Raw genomic sequence first — 16797 nt, forward strand, 5'->3', positions numbered from 1 at the left:
TATGCCTAGCCTTGGCAACCGTGGTCCATTCCCCACCATATGCCATGGCCTTGTGCCCATGGTCTTCCCAAGACAGTGTCCAAGGCGCCCGGAAGGCCAAGGGAGCCCAACCCAGCAATGCCCTGCTTTGGCAAGCCAAGGCCAAGCATTCCGGTGCCTAACCTTGGCAACCGTGGTCCTTTCCTCACCATATGCCATGGCCTTGTGCCCATGGTCTTCGCAAGACATCGTCCAAGGCGCCCAAAAGGCCAAGGGAGCCCAACCCAGCAATGCCCTGCTAGGGCAAGCCAAGGCCAAGCATTCCGGTGCCTAACCTTGGCAACCGTGGTCCTTTCCTCACCATATGCCATGGCCTTGTGCCCATGGTCTTCGCAAGACATCGTCCAAGGCGCCCAAAAGGCCAAGGGAGCCCAACCCAGCAATGCCTTGCTAGGACAAGCCAAGGCCAAGCATTCCGGTGCCTATCCGGGCAAAAACGCCCAAAGCATGCCCATTCCTTAGCCTATCCAGGCAAAAACGCCCAAAATCTGCACATTCTAGTGCCTATCCGGGCAAAAACGCCCACCAGCATGCCACCCTCCTATAGGGTTTGCGCAACCAACCAGCCTAACCACCAGTGGCAACCAAAGGTGCTGTTAGCGACGACTTCTGAAGACGCAACGAGACGCGACGTGTTTGCGCCCAGACGCGACGAGACGATGCGGGATCTGCGCCCAAGAATGCCTAGACCCGTCGACTTGATGCGGGATCAGCTCGCCCAAGCATGCCTAGTGTGCAAGGCCTGTGTGCAAGGCTAGTGTCCAAGGCTAGTGTGCAAGGCTCATGTGGAACGCTAGTGCGCAAGGCTAGTGCCCAAGGCTTGTGTGCCAGGCCCGTGTGCAAGGCTAGTGTCCAGGGCTTGTGTGCATTGCTTGAGTTCAAGGCTTGTGTGCATTGCTCGAGTGCATGGCTTGTGTGCAAGGGTTGTGCGCAAGGCTAGTGTGCGGGGCTTGTGCGCATGGCTAATGTGCACGGCTTGTGTGCATGGCTACCGTGCAAGGCTAGTTTGCATGGCTAGGGTGCAAGGCTCGCATGCGAGGCTAGTGTGCAAGGCTGCGTGCAAGGGAAGCGTGCAGGGCGAGTGTGCGAGGCCACTGTGCACGGCGCCAGCACTAGCGAGCCATCATCCGCGTTGCCATGGCTCGCTTGGCCTTGGCTTGCCAGGCCCCGACACGAGCAATCGCGCATTTTCTTTGCAACCGACCATCAATGCCGCCCAACGGGGCCAGCACGAGCAGTCATCCGCGGTCCCCTGGCCCTGCGCACGTTTGTCTTTGAAACCGAGCATCAATGCCACAGAAAGTGCCGGGGCGCCAGCTGGAGCCATCATCCGACGTGCCATGGCTCGCTTGGCCTTGGCTTGCCGGGCCCCGACACGAGCAATCGCGCATTTTCTTTGCAACCGACCATCAATGCTGCCCAACGGGGCCAGCACGAGCAGTCATCCGCGGTCCCCTGGCCCTGCGCACGTTTGTCTTTGAAACCGAGCATCAATGCCACAGAAAGTGCCGGGGCGCCAGCTGGAGCCATCATCCGACGTGCCATGGCTCTGGTCCCATGGTCTTCGCAACCGAGCATTCGTGACACCCGCGGGGCCAGGACACCAACCCTTCCGACACGAGCATTCGCGCATGTTCTTTGGCCACACAACGGCGCTAGCACGAGCAAAATCATCCGCGGTGCGGTGGCCTTGCACGGCCTTTTGTCTTTGGAACCAACCATCAGTGCCACGGGAAGTGCCGGAGTCCCGGCATCCGCGGTGCCAAGTCATTGCGCCCTTGGTCTCTGCAGCGGGGCATGCCGGGCACTCCCAACCATTGCAAGCAAGCAAGCAAGCAAGAAAGAAAGTAAGTAAGTAAGTAAGTATTACATATAGGGGCGGGACATGCGGGGAGATCTGCGAAACGTGCATTACGGGGCACACGCGTACCTACCGGGGCATACCGACCCCTATTGGGGCACACGTGTGCATATCGGGGCATACCGGGCCTATCGGGGCACACGCGTACATACCGGGGCATACCGAGCCCTACTGGGGCACACGTGCGCATATCGGGGCGTACCAAGCCTATCGGGGCATACGCATGTATCCCAAGGCATGCCGAGTCTATCCGGGCATACGCGTTCATACCGGGGCGTAACGGGCCTATCGGGGCATACTTGGGCATATCCGGGCAAAAAATGCCCAAAACTTGCGCAACCTTGGCAACCGTGGTCCATTCCTCTCTATATGCCTAGCCTTGCCAACCGTGGTCCATTCCTCACTATATGCCATGGCCTTGTGCCCATGGTCTTCCCAAGACAGCGTCCAAGGCCCCCGGAAGGCCAAGGGAGCCCAACCCAGCAATGCCCTGCTATGGCAAGCCAAGGCCAAGCATTCCGGTGCCTATCCGGGCAAAAATGCAATTCCTCTCTATATGCCTAGCCTTGGCAACCGTGGTCCATTCCCCACCATATGCCATGGCCTTGTGCCCATGGTCTTCCCAAGACAGTGTCCAAGGCGCCCGGAAGGCCAAGGGAGCCCAACCCAGCAATGCCCTGCTTTGGCAAGCCAAGGCCAAGCATTCCGGTGCCTAACCTTGGCAACCGTGGTCCTTTCCTCACCATATGCCATGGCCTTGTGCCCATGGTCTTCGCAAGACATCGTCCAAGGCGCCCAAAAGGCCAAGGGAGCCCAACCCAGCAATACCTTGCTAGGACAAGCCAAGGCCAAGCATTCCGGTGCCTATCCGGGCAAAAACGCCCAAAGCATGCCCATTCCTTAGCCTATCCAGGCAAAAACGCCCAAAATCTGCACATTCTAGTGCCTATCCGGGCAAAAACGCCCACCAGCATGCCACCCTCCTATAGGGTTTGCGCAACCAACCAGCCTAACCACCAGTGGCAACCAAAGGTGCTGTTAGCGACGACTTCTGAAGACGCAACGAGACGCGACGTGTTTGCGCCCAGACGCGACGAGACGATGCGGGATCTGCGCCCAAGAATGCCTAGACCCGTCGACTTGATGCGGGATCAGCTCGCCCAAGCATGCCTAGTGTGCAAGGCCTGTGTGCAAGGCTAGTGTCCAAGGCTAGTGTGCAAGGCTCATGTGGAACGCTAGTGCGCAAGGCTAGTGCCCAAGGCTTGTGTGCCAGGCCCGTGTGCAAGGCTAGTGTCCAGGGCTTGTGTGCATTGCTTGAGTGCAAGGCTTGTGTGCATTGCTCGAGTGCATGGCTTGTGTGCAAGGGTTGTGCGCAAGGCTAGTGTGCGGGGCTTGTGCGCATGGCTAATGTGCACGGCTTGTGTGCATGGCTACCGTGCAAGGCCAGTTTGCATGGCTAGGGTGCAAGGCTCGCATGCGAGGCTAGTGTGCAAGGCTGCGTGCAAGGGAAGCGTGCAGGGCGAGTGTGCGAGGCCACTGTGCACGGCGCCAGCACTAGCGAGCCATCATCCGCGTTGCCATGGCTCGCTTGGCCTTGGCTTGCCAGGCCCCGACACGAGCAATCGCGCATTTTCTTTGCAACCGACCATCAATGCCGCCCAACGGGGCCAGCACGAGCAGTCATCCGCGGTCCCCTGGCCCTGCGCACGTTTGTCTTTGAAACCGAGCATCAATGCCACAGAAAGTGCCGGGGCGCCAGCTGGAGCCATCATCCGACGTGCCATGGCTCGCTTGGCCTTGGCTTGCCGGGCCCCGACACGAGCAATCGCGCATTTTCTTTGCAACCGACCATCAATGCTGCCCAACGGGGCCAGCACGAGCAGTCATCCGCGGTCCCCTGGCCCTGCGCACGTTTGTCTTTGAAACCGAGCATCAATGCCACAGAAAGTGCCGGGGCGCCAGCTGGAGCCATCATCCGACGTGCCATGGCTCTGGTCCCATGGTCTTCGCAACCGAGCATTCGTGACACCCGCGGGGCCAGGACACCAACCCTTCCGACACGAGCATTCGCGCATGTTCTTTGGCCACACAACGGCGCCAGCACGAGCAAAATCATCCGCGGTGCGGTGGCCTTGCACGGCCTTTTGTCTTTGGAACCAACCATCAGTGCCACGGGAAGTGCCGGAGTCCCGGCATCCGCGGTGCCAAGTCATTGCGCCCTTGGTCTCTGCAGCGGGGCATGCCGGGCACTCCCAACCATTGCAAGCAAGCAAGCAAGCAAGAAAGAAAGTAAGTAAGTAAGTAAGTATTACATATAGGGGCGGGACATGCGGGGAGATCTGCGAAACGTGCATTACGGGGCACACGCGTACCTACCGGGGCATACCGACCCCTATTGGGGCACACGTGTGCATATCGGGGCATACCGGGCCTATCGGGGCACACGCGTACATACCGGGGCATACCGAGCCCTACTGGGGCACACGTGCGCATATCGGGGCGTACCAAGCCTATCGGGGCATACGCATGTATCCCAAGGCATGCCGAGTCTATCCGGGCATACGCGTTCATACCGGGGCGTAACGGGCCTATCGGGGCATACTTGGGCATATCCGGGCAAAAAATGCCCAAAACTTGCGCAACCTTGGCAACCGTGGTCCATTCCTCTCTATATGCCTAGCCTTGCCAACCGTGGTCCATTCCTCACTATATGCCATGGCCTTGTGCCCATGGTCTTCCCAAGACAGCGTCCAAGGCCCCCGGAAGGCCAAGGGAGCCCAACCCAGCAATGCCCTGCTATGGCAAGCCAAGGCCAAGCATTCCGGTGCCTATCCGGGCAAAAATGCAATTCCTCTCTATATGCCTAGCCTTGGCAACCGTGGTCCATTCCCCACCATATGCCATGGCCTTGTGCCCATGGTCTTCCCAAGACAGTGTCCAAGGCGCCCGGAAGGCCAAGGGAGCCCAACCCAGCAATGCCCTGCTTTGGCAAGCCAAGGCCAAGCATTCCGGTGCCTAACCTTGGCAACCGTGGTCCTTTCCTCACCATATGCCATGGCCTTGTGCCCATGGTCTTCGCAAGACATCGTCCAAGGCGCCCAAAAGGCCAAGGGAGCCCAACCCAGCAATACCTTGCTAGGACAAGCCAAGGCCAAGCATTCCGGTGCCTATCCGGGCAAAAACGCCCAAAGCATGCCCATTCCTTAGCCTATCCAGGCAAAAACGCCCAAAATCTGCACATTCTAGTGCCTATCCGGGCAAAAACGCCCACCAGCATGCCACCCTCCTATAGGGTTTGCGCAACCAACCAGCCTAACCACCAGTGGCAACCAAAGGTGCTGTTAGCGACGACTTCTGAAGACGCAACGAGACGCGACGTGTTTGCGCCCAGACGCGACGAGACGATGCGGGATCTGCGCCCAAGAATGCCTAGACCCGTCGACTTGATGCGGGATCAGCTCGCCCAAGCATGCCTAGTGTGCAAGGCCTGTGTGCAAGGCTAGTGTCCAAGGCTAGTGTGCAAGGCTCATGTGGAACGCTAGTGCGCAAGGCTAGTGCCCAAGGCTTGTGTGCCAGGCCCGTGTGCAAGGCTAGTGTCCAGGGCTTGTGTGCATTGCTTGAGTGCAAGGCTTGTGTGCATTGCTCGAGTGCATGGCTTGTGTGCAAGGGTTGTGCGCAAGGCTAGTGTGCGGGGCTTGTGCGCATGGCTAATGTGCACGGCTTGTGTGCATGGCTACCGTGCAAGGCTAGTTTGCATGGCTAGGGTGCAAGGCTCGCATGCGAGGCTAGTGTGCAAGGCTGCGTGCAAGGGAAGCGTGCAGGGCGAGTGTGCGAGGCCACTGTGCACGGCGCCAGCACTAGCGAGCCATCATCCGCGTTGCCATGGCTCGCTTGGCCTTGGCTTGCCAGGCCCCGACACGAGCAATCGCGCATTTTCTTTGCAACCGACCATCAATGCCGCCCAACGGGGCCAGCACGAGCAGTCATCCGCGGTCCCCTGGCCCTGCGCACGTTTGTCTTTGAAACCGAGCATCAATGCCACAGAAAGTGCCGGGGCGCCAGCTGGAGCCATCATCCGACGTGCCATGGCTCGCTTGGCCTTGGCTTGCCGGGCCCCGACACGAGCAATCGCGCATTTTCTTTGCAACCGACCATCAATGCTGCCCAACGGGGCCAGCACGAGCAGTCATCCGCGGTCCCCTGGCCCTGCGCACGTTTGTCTTTGAAACCGAGCATCAATGCCACAGAAAGTGCCGGGGCGCCAGCTGGAGCCATCATCCGACGTGCCATGGCTCTGGTCCCATGGTCTTCGCAACCGAGCATTCGTGACACCCGCGGGGCCAGGACACCAACCCTTCCGACACGAGCATTCGCGCATGTTCTTTGGCCACACAACGGCGCCAGCACGAGCAAAATCATCCGCGGTGCGGTGGCCTTGCACGGCCTTTTGTCTTTGGAACCAACCATCAGTGCCACGGGAAGTGCCGGAGTCCCGGCATCCGCGGTGCCAAGTCATTGCGCCCTTGGTCTCTGCAGCGGGGCATGCCGGGCACTCCCAACCATTGCAAGCAAGCAAGCAAGCAAGAAAGAAAGTAAGTAAGTAAGTAAGTATTACATATAGGGGCGGGACATGCGGGGAGATCTGCGAAACGTGCATTACGGGGCACACGCGTACCTACCGGGGCATACCGACCCCTATTGGGGCACACGTGTGCATATCGGGGCATACCGGGCCTATCGGGGCACACGCGTACATACCGGGGCATACCGAGCCCTACTGGGGCACACGTGCGCATATCGGGGCGTACCAAGCCTATCGGGGCATACGCATGTATCCCAAGGCATGCCGAGTCTATCCGGGCATACGCGTTCATACCGGGGCGTAACGGGCCTATCGGGGCATACTTGGGCATATCCGGGCAAAAAATGCCCAAAACTTGCGCAACCTTGGCAACCGTGGTCCATTCCTCTCTATATGCCTAGCCTTGCCAACCGTGGTCCATTCCTCACTATATGCCATGGCCTTGTGCCCATGGTCTTCCCAAGACAGCGTCCAAGGCCCCCGGAAGGCCAAGGGAGCCCAACCCAGCAATGCCCTGCTATGGCAAGCCAAGGCCAAGCATTCCGGTGCCTATCCGGGCAAAAATGCAATTCCTCTCTATATGCCTAGCCTTGGCAACCGTGGTCCATTCCCCACCATATGCCATGGCCTTGTGCCCATGGTCTTCCCAAGACAGTGTCCAAGGCGCCCGGAAGGCCAAGGGAGCCCAACCCAGCAATGCCCTGCTTTGGCAAGCCAAGGCCAAGCATTCCGGTGCCTAACCTTGGCAACCGTGGTCCTTTCCTCACCATATGCCATGGCCTTGTGCCCATGGTCTTCGCAAGACATCGTCCAAGGCGCCCAAAAGGCCAAGGGAGCCCAACCCAGCAATGCCTTGCTAGGACAAGCCAAGGCCAAGCATTCCGGTGCCTATCCGGGCAAAAACGCCCAAAGCATGCCCATTCCTTAGCCTATCCAGGCAAAAACGCCCAAAATCTGCACATTCTAGTGCCTATCCGGGCAAAAACGCCCACCAGCATGCCACCCTCCTATAGGGTTTGCGCAACCAACCAGCCTAACCACCAGTGGCAACCAAAGGTGCTGTTAGCGACGACTTCTGAAGACGCAACGAGACGCGACGTGTTTGCGCCCAGACGCGACGAGACGATGCGGGATCTGCGCCCAAGAATGCCTAGACCCGTCGACTTGATGCGGGATCAGCTCGCCCAAGCATGCCTAGTGTGCAAGGCCTGTGTGCAAGGCTAGTGTCCAAGGCTAGTGTGCAAGGCTCATGTGGAACGCCAGTGCGCAAGGCTAGTGCCCAAGGCTTGTGTGCCAGGCCCGTGTGCAAGGCTAGTGTCCAGGGCTTGTGTGCATTGCTTGAGTGCAAGGCTTGTGTGCATTGCTCGAGTGCATGGCTTGTGTGCAAGGGTTGTGCGCAAGGCTAGTGTGCGGGGCTTGTGCGCATGGCTAATGTGCACGGCTTGTGTGCATGGCTACCGTGCAAGGCTAGTTTGCATGGCTAGGGTGCAAGGCTCGCATGCGAGGCTAGTGTGCAAGGCTGCGTGCAAGGGAAGCGTGCAGGGCGAGTGTGCGAGGCCACTGTGCACGGCGCCAGCACTAGCGAGCCATCATCCGCGTTGCCATGGCTCGCTTGGCCTTGGCTTGCCAGGCCCCGACACGAGCAATCGCGCATTTTCTTTGCAACCGACCATCAATGCCGCCCAACGGGGCCAGCACGAGCAGTCATCCGCGGTCCCCTGGCCCTGCGCACGTTTGTCTTTGAAACCGAGCATCAATGCCACAGAAAGTGCCGGGGCGCCAGCTGGAGCCATCATCCGACGTGCCATGGCTCGCTTGGCCTTGGCTTGCCGGGCCCCGACACGAGCAATCGCGCATTTTCTTTGCAACCGACCATCAATGCCGCCCAACGGGGCCAGCACGAGCAGTCATCCGCGGTCCCCTGGCCCTGCGCACGTTTGTCTTTGAAACCGAGCATCAATGCCACAGAAAGTGCCGGGGCGCCAGCTGGAGCCATCATCCGACGTGCCATGGCTCTGGTCCCATGGTCTTCGCAACCGAGCATTCGTGACACCCGCGGGGCCAGGACACCAACCCTTCCGACACGAGCATTCGCGCATGTTCTTTGGCCACACAACGGCGCCAGCACGAGCAAAATCATCCGCGGTGTGGTGGCCTTGCACGGCCTTTTGTCTTTGGAACCAACCATCAGTGCCACGGGAAGTGCCGGAGTCCCGGCATCCGCGGTGCCAAGTCATTGCGCCCTTGGTCTCTGCAGCGGGGCATGCCGGGCACTCCCAACCATTGCAAGCAAGCAAGCAAGCAAGAAAGAAAGTAAGTAAGTAAGTAAGTATTACATATAGGGGCGGGACATGCGGGGAGATCTGCGAAACGTGCATTACGGGGCACACGCGTACCTACCGGGGCATACCGACCCCTATTGGGGCACACGTGTGCATATCGGGGCATACCGGGCCTATCGGGGCACACGCGTACATACCGGGGCATACCGAGCCCTACTGGGGCACACGTGCGCATATCGGGGCGTACCAAGCCTATCGGGGCATACGCATGTATCCCAAGGCATACCGAGTCTATCCGGGCATACGCGTTCATACCGGGGCGTAACGGGCCTATCGGGGCATACTTGGGCATATCCGGGCAAAAAATGCCCAAAACTTGCGCAACCTTGGCAACCGTGGTCCATTCCTCTCTATATGCCTAGCCTTGCCAACCGTGGTCCATTCCTCACTATATGCCATGGCCTTGTGCCCATGGTCTTCCCAAGACAGCGTCCAAGGCCCCCGGAAGGCCAAGGGAGCCCAACCCAGCAATGCCCTGCTATGGCAAGCCAAGGCCAAGCATTCCGGTGCCTATCCGGGCAAAAATGCAATTCCTCTCTATATGCCTAGCCTTGGCAACCGTGGTCCATTCCCCACCATATGCCATGGCCTTGTGCCCATGGTCTTCCCAAGACAGTGTCCAAGGCGCCCGGAAGGCCAAGGGAGCCCAACCCAGCAATGCCCTGCTTTGGCAAGCCAAGGCCAAGCATTCCGGTGCCTAACCTTGGCAACCGTGGTCCTTTCCTCACCATATGCCATGGCCTTGTGCCCATGGTCTTCGCAAGACATCGTCCAAGGCGCCCAAAAGGCCAAGGGAGCCCAACCCAGCAATGCCTTGCTAGGACAAGCCAAGGCCAAGCATTCCGGTGCCTATCCGGGCAAAAACGCCCAAAGCATGCCCATTCCTTAGCCTATCCAGGCAAAAACGCCCAAAATCTGCACATTCTAGTGCCTATCCGGGCAAAAACGCCCACCAGCATGCCACCCTCCTATAGGGTTTGCGCAACCAACCAGCCTAACCACCAGTGGCAACCAAAGGTGCTGTTAGCGACGACTTCTGAAGACGCAACGAGACGCGACGTGTTTGCGCCCAGACGCGACGAGACGATGCGGGATCTGCGCCCAAGAATGCCTAGACCCGTCGACTTGATGCGGGATCAGCTCGCCCAAGCATGCCTAGTGTGCAAGGCCTGTGTGCAAGGCTAGTGTCCAAGGCTAGTGTGCAAGGCTCATGTGGAACGCTAGTGCGCAAGGCTAGTGCCCAAGGCTTGTGTGCCAGGCCCGTGTGCAAGGCTAGTGTCCAGGGCTTGTGTGCATTGCTTGAGTGCAAGGCTTGTGTGCATTGCTCGAGTGCATGGCTTGTGTGCAAGGGTTGTGCGCAAGGCTAGTGTGCGGGGCTTGTGCGCATGGCTAATGTGCACGGCTTGTGTGCATGGCTACCGTGCAAGGCTAGTTTGCATGGCTAGGGTGCAAGGCTCGCATGCGAGGCTAGTGTGCAAGGCTGCGTGCAAGGGAAGCGTGCAGGGCGAGTGTGCGAGGCCACTGTGCACGGCGCCAGCACTAGCGAGCCATCATCCGCGTTGCCATGGCTCGCTTGGCCTTGGCTTGCCAGGCCCCGACACGAGCAATCGCGCATTTTCTTTGCAACCGACCATCAATGCCGCCCAACGGGGCCAGCACGAGCAGTCATCCGCGGTCCCCTGGCCCTGCGCACGTTTGTCTTTGAAACCGAGCATCAATGCCACAGAAAGTGCCGGGGCGCCAGCTGGAGCCATCATCCGACGTGCCATGGCTCGCTTGGCCTTGGCTTGCCGGGCCCCGACACGAGCAATCGCGCATTTTCTTTGCAACCGACCATCAATGCCGCCCAACGGGGCCAGCACGAGCAGTCATCCGCGGTCCCCTGGCCCTGCGCACGTTTGTCTTTGAAACCGAGCATCAATGCCACAGAAAGTGCCGGGGCGCCAGCTGGAGCCATCATCCGACGTGCCATGGCTCTGGTCCCATGGTCTTCGCAACCGAGCATTCGTGACACCCGCGGGGCCAGGACACCAACCCTTCCGACACGAGCATTCGCGCATGTTCTTTGGCCACACAACGGCGCCAGCACGAGCAAAATCATCCGCGGTGCGGTGGCCTTGCACGGCCTTTTGTCTTTGGAACCAACCATCAGTGCCACGGGAAGTGCCGGAGTCCCGGCATCCGCGGTGCCAAGTCATTGCGCCCTTGGTCTCTGCAGCGGGGCATGCCGGGCACTCCCAACCATTGCAAGCAAACAAGCAAGCAAGAAAGAAAGTAAGTAAGTAAGTAAGTATTACATATAGGGGCGGGACATGCGGGGAGATCTGCGAAACGTGCATTACGGGGCACACGCGTACCTACCGGGGCATACCGACCCCTATTGGGGCACACGTGTGCATATCGGGGCATACCGGGCCTATCGGGGCACACGCGTACATACCGGGGCATACCGAGCCCTACTGGGGCACACGTGCGCATATCGGGGCGTACCAAGCCTATCGGGGCATACGCATGTATCCCAAGGCATACCGAGTCTATCCGGGCATACGCGTTCATACCGGGGCGTAACGGGCCTATCGGGGCATACTTGGGCATATCCGGGCAAAAAATGCCCAAAACTTGCGCAACCTTGGCAACCGTGGTCCATTCCTCTCTATATGCCTAGCCTTGCCAACCGTGGTCCATTCCTCACTATATGCCATGGCCTTGTGCCCATGGTCTTCCCAAGACAGCGTCCAAGGCCCCCGGAAGGCCAAGGGAGCCCAACCCAGCAATGCCCTGCTATGGCAAGCCAAGGCCAAGCATTCCGGTGCCTATCCGGGCAAAAATGCAATTCCTCTCTATATGCCTAGCCTTGGCAACCGTGGTCCATTCCCCACCATATGCCATGGCCTTGTGCCCATGGTCTTCCCAAGACAGTGTCCAAGGCGCCCGGAAGGCCAAGGGAGCCCAACCCAGCAATGCCCTGCTTTGGCAAGCCAAGGCCAAGCATTCCGGTGCCTAACCTTGGCAACTGTGGTCCTTTCCTCACCATATGCCATGGCCTTGTGCCCATGGTCTTCGCAAGACATCGTCCAAGGCGCCCAAAAGGCCAAGGGAGCCCAACCCAGCAATGCCTTGCTAGGACAAGCCAAGGCCAAGCATTCCGGTGCCTATCCGGGCAAAAACGCCCAAAGCATGCCCATTCCTTAGCCTATCCAGGCAAAAACGCCCAAAATCTGCACATTCTAGTGCCTATCCGGGCAAAAACGCCCACCAGCATGCCACCCTCCTATAGGGTTTGCGCAACCAACCAGCCTAACCACCAGTGGCAACCAAAGGTGCTGTTAGCGACGACTTCTGAAGACGCAACGAGACGCGACGTGTTTGCGCCCAGACGCGACGAGACGATGCGGGATCTGCGCCCAAGAATGCCTAGACCCGTCGACTTGATGCGGGATCAGCTCGCCCAAGCATGCCTAGTGTGCAAGGCCTGTGTGCAAGGCTAGTGTCCAAGGCTAGTGTGCAAGGCTCATGTGGAACGCTAGTGCGCAAGGCTAGTGCCCAAGGCTTGTGTGCCAGGCCCGTGTGCAAGGCTAGTGTCCAGGGCTTGTGTGCATTGCTTGAGTGCAAGGCTTGTGTGCATTGCTCGAGTGCATGGCTTGTGTGCAAGGGTTGTGCGCAAGGCTAGTGTGCGGGGCTTGTGCGCATGGCTAATGTGCACGGCTTGTGTGCATGGCTACCGTGCAAGGCTAGTTTGCATGGCTAGGGTGCAAGGCTCGCATGCGAGGCTAGTGTGCAAGGCTGCGTGCAAGGGAAGCGTGCAGGGCGAGTGTGCGAGGCCACTGTGCACGGCGCCAGCACTAGCGAGCCATCATCCGCGTTGCCATGGCTCGCTTGGCCTTGGCTTGCCAGGCCCCGACACGAGCAATCGCGCATTTTCTTTGCAACCGACCATCAATGCCGCCCAACGGGGCCAGCACGAGCAGTCATCCGCGGTCCCCTGGCCCTGCGCACGTTTGTCTTTGAAACCGAGCATCAATGCCACAGAAAGTGCCGGGGCGCCAGCTGGAGCCATCATCCGACGTGCCATGGCTCGCTTGGCCTTGGCTTGCCGGGCCCCGACACGAGCAATCGCGCATTTTCTTTGCAACCGACCATCAATGCCGCCCAACGGGGCCAGCACGAGCAGTCATCCGCGGTCCCCTGGCCCTGCGCACGTTTGTCTTTGAAACCGAGCATCAATGCCACAGAAAGTGCCGGGGCGCCAGCTGGAGCCATCATCCGACGTGCCATGGCTCTGGTCCCATGGTCTTCGCAACCGAGCATTCGTGACACCCGCGGGGCCAGGACACCAACCCTTCCGACACGAGCATTCGCGCATGTTCTTTGGCCACACAACGGCGCCAGCACGAGCAAAATCATCCGCGGTGCGGTGGCCTTGCACGGCCTTTTGTCTTTGGAACCAACCATCAGTGCCACGGGAAGTGCCGGAGTCCCGGCATCCGCGGTGCCAAGTCATTGCGCCCTTGGTCTCTGCAGCGGGGCATGCCGGGCACTCCCAACCATTGCAAGCAAGCAAGCAAGCAAGAAAGAAAGTAAGTAAGTAAGTAAGTATTACATATAGGGGCGGGACATGCGGGGAGATCTGCGAAACGTGCATTACGGGGCACACGCGTACCTACCGGGGCATACCGACCCCTATTGGGGCACACGTGTGCATATCGGGGCATACCGGGCCTATCGGGGCACACGCGTACATACCGGGGCATACCGAGCCCTACTGGGGCACACGTGCGCATATCGGGGCGTACCAAGCCTATCGGGGCATACGCATGTATCCCAAGGCATACCGAGTCTATCCGGGCATACGCGTTCATACCGGGGCGTAACGGGCCTATCGGGGCATACTTGGGCATATCCGGGCAAAAAATGCCCAAAACTTGCGCAACCTTGGCAACCGTGGTCCATTCCTCTCTATATGCCTAGCCTTGCCAACCGTGGTCCATTCCTCACTATATGCCATGGCCTTGTGCCCATGGTCTTCCCAAGACAGCGTCCAAGGCCCCCGGAAGGCCAAGGGAGCCCAACCCAGCAATGCCCTGCTATGGCAAGCCAAGGCCAAGCATTCCGGTGCCTATCCGGGCAAAAATGCAATTCCTCTCTATATGCCTAGCCTTGGCAACCGTGGTCCATTCCCCACCATATGCCATGGCCTTGTGCCCATGGTCTTCCCAAGACAGTGTCCAAGGCGCCCGGAAGGCCAAGGGAGCCCAACCCAGCAATGCCCTGCTTTGGCAAGCCAAGGCCAAGCATTCCGGTGCCTAACCTTGGCAACCGTGGTCCTTTCCTCACCATATGCCATGGCCTTGTGCCCATGGTCTTCGCAAGACATCGTCCAAGGCGCCCAAAAGGCCAAGGGAGCCCAACCCAGCAATGCCTTGCTAGGACAAGCCAAGGCCAAGCATTCCGGTGCCTATCCGGGCAAAAACGCCCAAAGCATGCCCATTCCTTAGCCTATCCAGGCAAAAACGCCCAAAATCTGCACATTCTAGTGCCTATCCGGGCAAAAACGCCCACCAGCATGCCACCCTCCTATAGGGTTTGCGCAACCAACCAGCCTAACCACCAGTGGCAACCAAAGGTGCTGTTAGCGACGACTTCTGAAGACGCAACGAGACGCGACGTGTTTGCGCCCAGACGCGACGAGACGATGCGGGATCTGCGCCCAAGAATGCCTAGACCCGTCGACTTGATGCGGGATCAGCTCGCCCAAGCATGCCTAGTGTGCAAGGCCTGTGTGCAAGGCTAGTGTCCAAGGCTAGTGTGCAAGGCTCATGTGGAACGCTAGTGCGCAAGGCTAGTGCCCAAGGCTTGTGTGCCAGGCCCGTGTGCAAGGCTAGTGTCCAGGGCTTGTGTGCATTGCTTGAGTGCAAGGCTTGTGTGCATTGCTCGAGTGCATGGCTTGTGTGCAAGGGTTGTGCGCAAGGCTAGTGTGCGGGGCTTGTGCGCATGGCTAATGTGCACGGCTTGTGTGCATGGCTACCGTGCAAGGCTAGTTTGCATGGCTAGGGTGCAAGGCTCGCATGCGAGGCTAGTGTGCAAGGCTGCGTGCAAGGGAAGCGTGCAGGGCGAGTGTGCGAGGCCACTGTGCACGGCGCCAGCACTAGCGAGCCATCATCCGCGTTGCCATGGCTCGCTTGGCCTTGGCTTGCCAGGCCCCGACACGAGCAATCGCGCATTTTCTTTGCAACCGACCATCAATGCCGCCCAACGGGGCCAGCACGAGCAGTCATCCGCGGTCCCCTGGCCCTGCGCACGTTTGTCTTTGAAACCGAGCATCAATGCCACAGAAAGTGCCGGGGCGCCAGCTGGAGCCATCATCCGACGTGCCATGGCTCGCTTGGCCTTGGCTTGCCGGGCCCCGACACGAGCAATCGCGCATTTTCTTTGCAACCGACCATCAATGCCGCCCAACGGGGCCAGCACGAGCAGTCATCCGCGGTCCCCTGGCACTGCGCACGTTTGTCTTTGAAACCGAGCATCAATGCCACAGAAAGTGCCGGGGCGCCAGCTGGAGCCATCATCCGACGTGCCATGGCTCTGGTCCCATGGTCTTCGCAACCGAGCATTCGTGACACCCGCGGGGCCAGGACACCAACCCTTCCGACACGAGCATTCGCGCATGTTCTTTGGCCACACAACGGCGCCAGCACGAGCAAAATCATCCGCGGTGCGGTGGCCTTGCACGGCCTTTTGTCTTTGGAACCAACCATCAGTGCCACGGGAAGTGCCGGAGTCCCGGCATCCGCGGTGCCAAGTCATTGCGCCCTTGGTCTCTGCAGCGGGGCATGCCGGGCACTCCCAACCATTGCAAGCAAGCAAGCAAGCAAGAAAGAAAGTAAGTAAGTAAGTAAGTATTACATATAGGGGCGGGACATGCGGGGAGATCTGCGAAACGTGCATTACGGGGCACACGCGTACCTACCGGGGCATACCGACCCCTATTGGGGCACACGTGTGCATATCGGGGCATACCGGGCCTATCGGGGCACACGCGTACATACCGGGGCATACCGAGCCCTACTGGGGCACACGTGCGCATATCGGGGCGTACCAAGCCTATCGGGGCATACGCATGTATCCCAAGGCATACCGAGTCTATCCGGGCATACGCGTTCATACCGGGGCGTAACGGGCCTATCGGGGCATACTTGGGCATATCCGGGCAAAAAATGCCCAAAACTTGCGCAACCTTGGCAACCGTGGTCCATTCCTCTCTATATGCCTAGCCTTGCCAACCGTGGTCCATTCCTCACTATATGCCATGGCCTTGTGCCCATGGTCTTCCCAAGACAGCGTCCAAGGCCCCCGGAAGGCCAAGGGAGCCCAACCCAGCAATGCCCTGCTATGGCAAGCCAAGGCCAAGCATTCCGGTGCCTATCCGGGCAAAAATGCGATTCCTCTCTATATGCCTAGCCTTGGCAACCGTGGTCCATTCCCCACCATATGCCATGGCCTTGTGCCCATGGTCTTCCCAAGACAGTGTCCAAGGCGCCCGGAAGGCCAAGGGAGCCCAACCCAGCAATGCCCTGCTTTGGCAAGCCAAGGCCAAGCATTCCGGTGCCTAACCTTGGCAACCGTGGTCCTTTCCTCACCATATGCCATGGCCTTGTGCCCATGGTCTTCGCAAGACATCGTCCAAGGCGCCCAAAAGGCCAAGGGAGCCCAACCCAGCAATGCCCTGCTAGGGCAAGCCAAGGCCAAGCATTCCGGTGCCTAACCTTGGCAACCGTGGTCCTTTCCTCACCATATGCCATGGCCTTGTGCCCATGGTCTTCGCAAGACATCGTCCAAGGCGCCCAAAAGGCCAAGGGAGCCCAACCCAGCAATGCCTTGCTAGGACAAGCCAAGGCCAAGCATTCCGGTGCCTATCCGGGCAAAAACGCCCAAAGCATGCCCATTCCTTAGCCTATCCAGGCAAAAACGCCCAA

This window comes from Tasmannia lanceolata, unplaced genomic scaffold (assembly GCF_043159265.1).
Source record: "Tasmannia lanceolata isolate RefF3 unplaced genomic scaffold, GAP_Taslan_0.1 ptg000058l, whole genome shotgun sequence".
Lineage (NCBI taxonomy): Eukaryota > Viridiplantae > Streptophyta > Magnoliopsida > Canellales > Winteraceae > Tasmannia > Tasmannia lanceolata.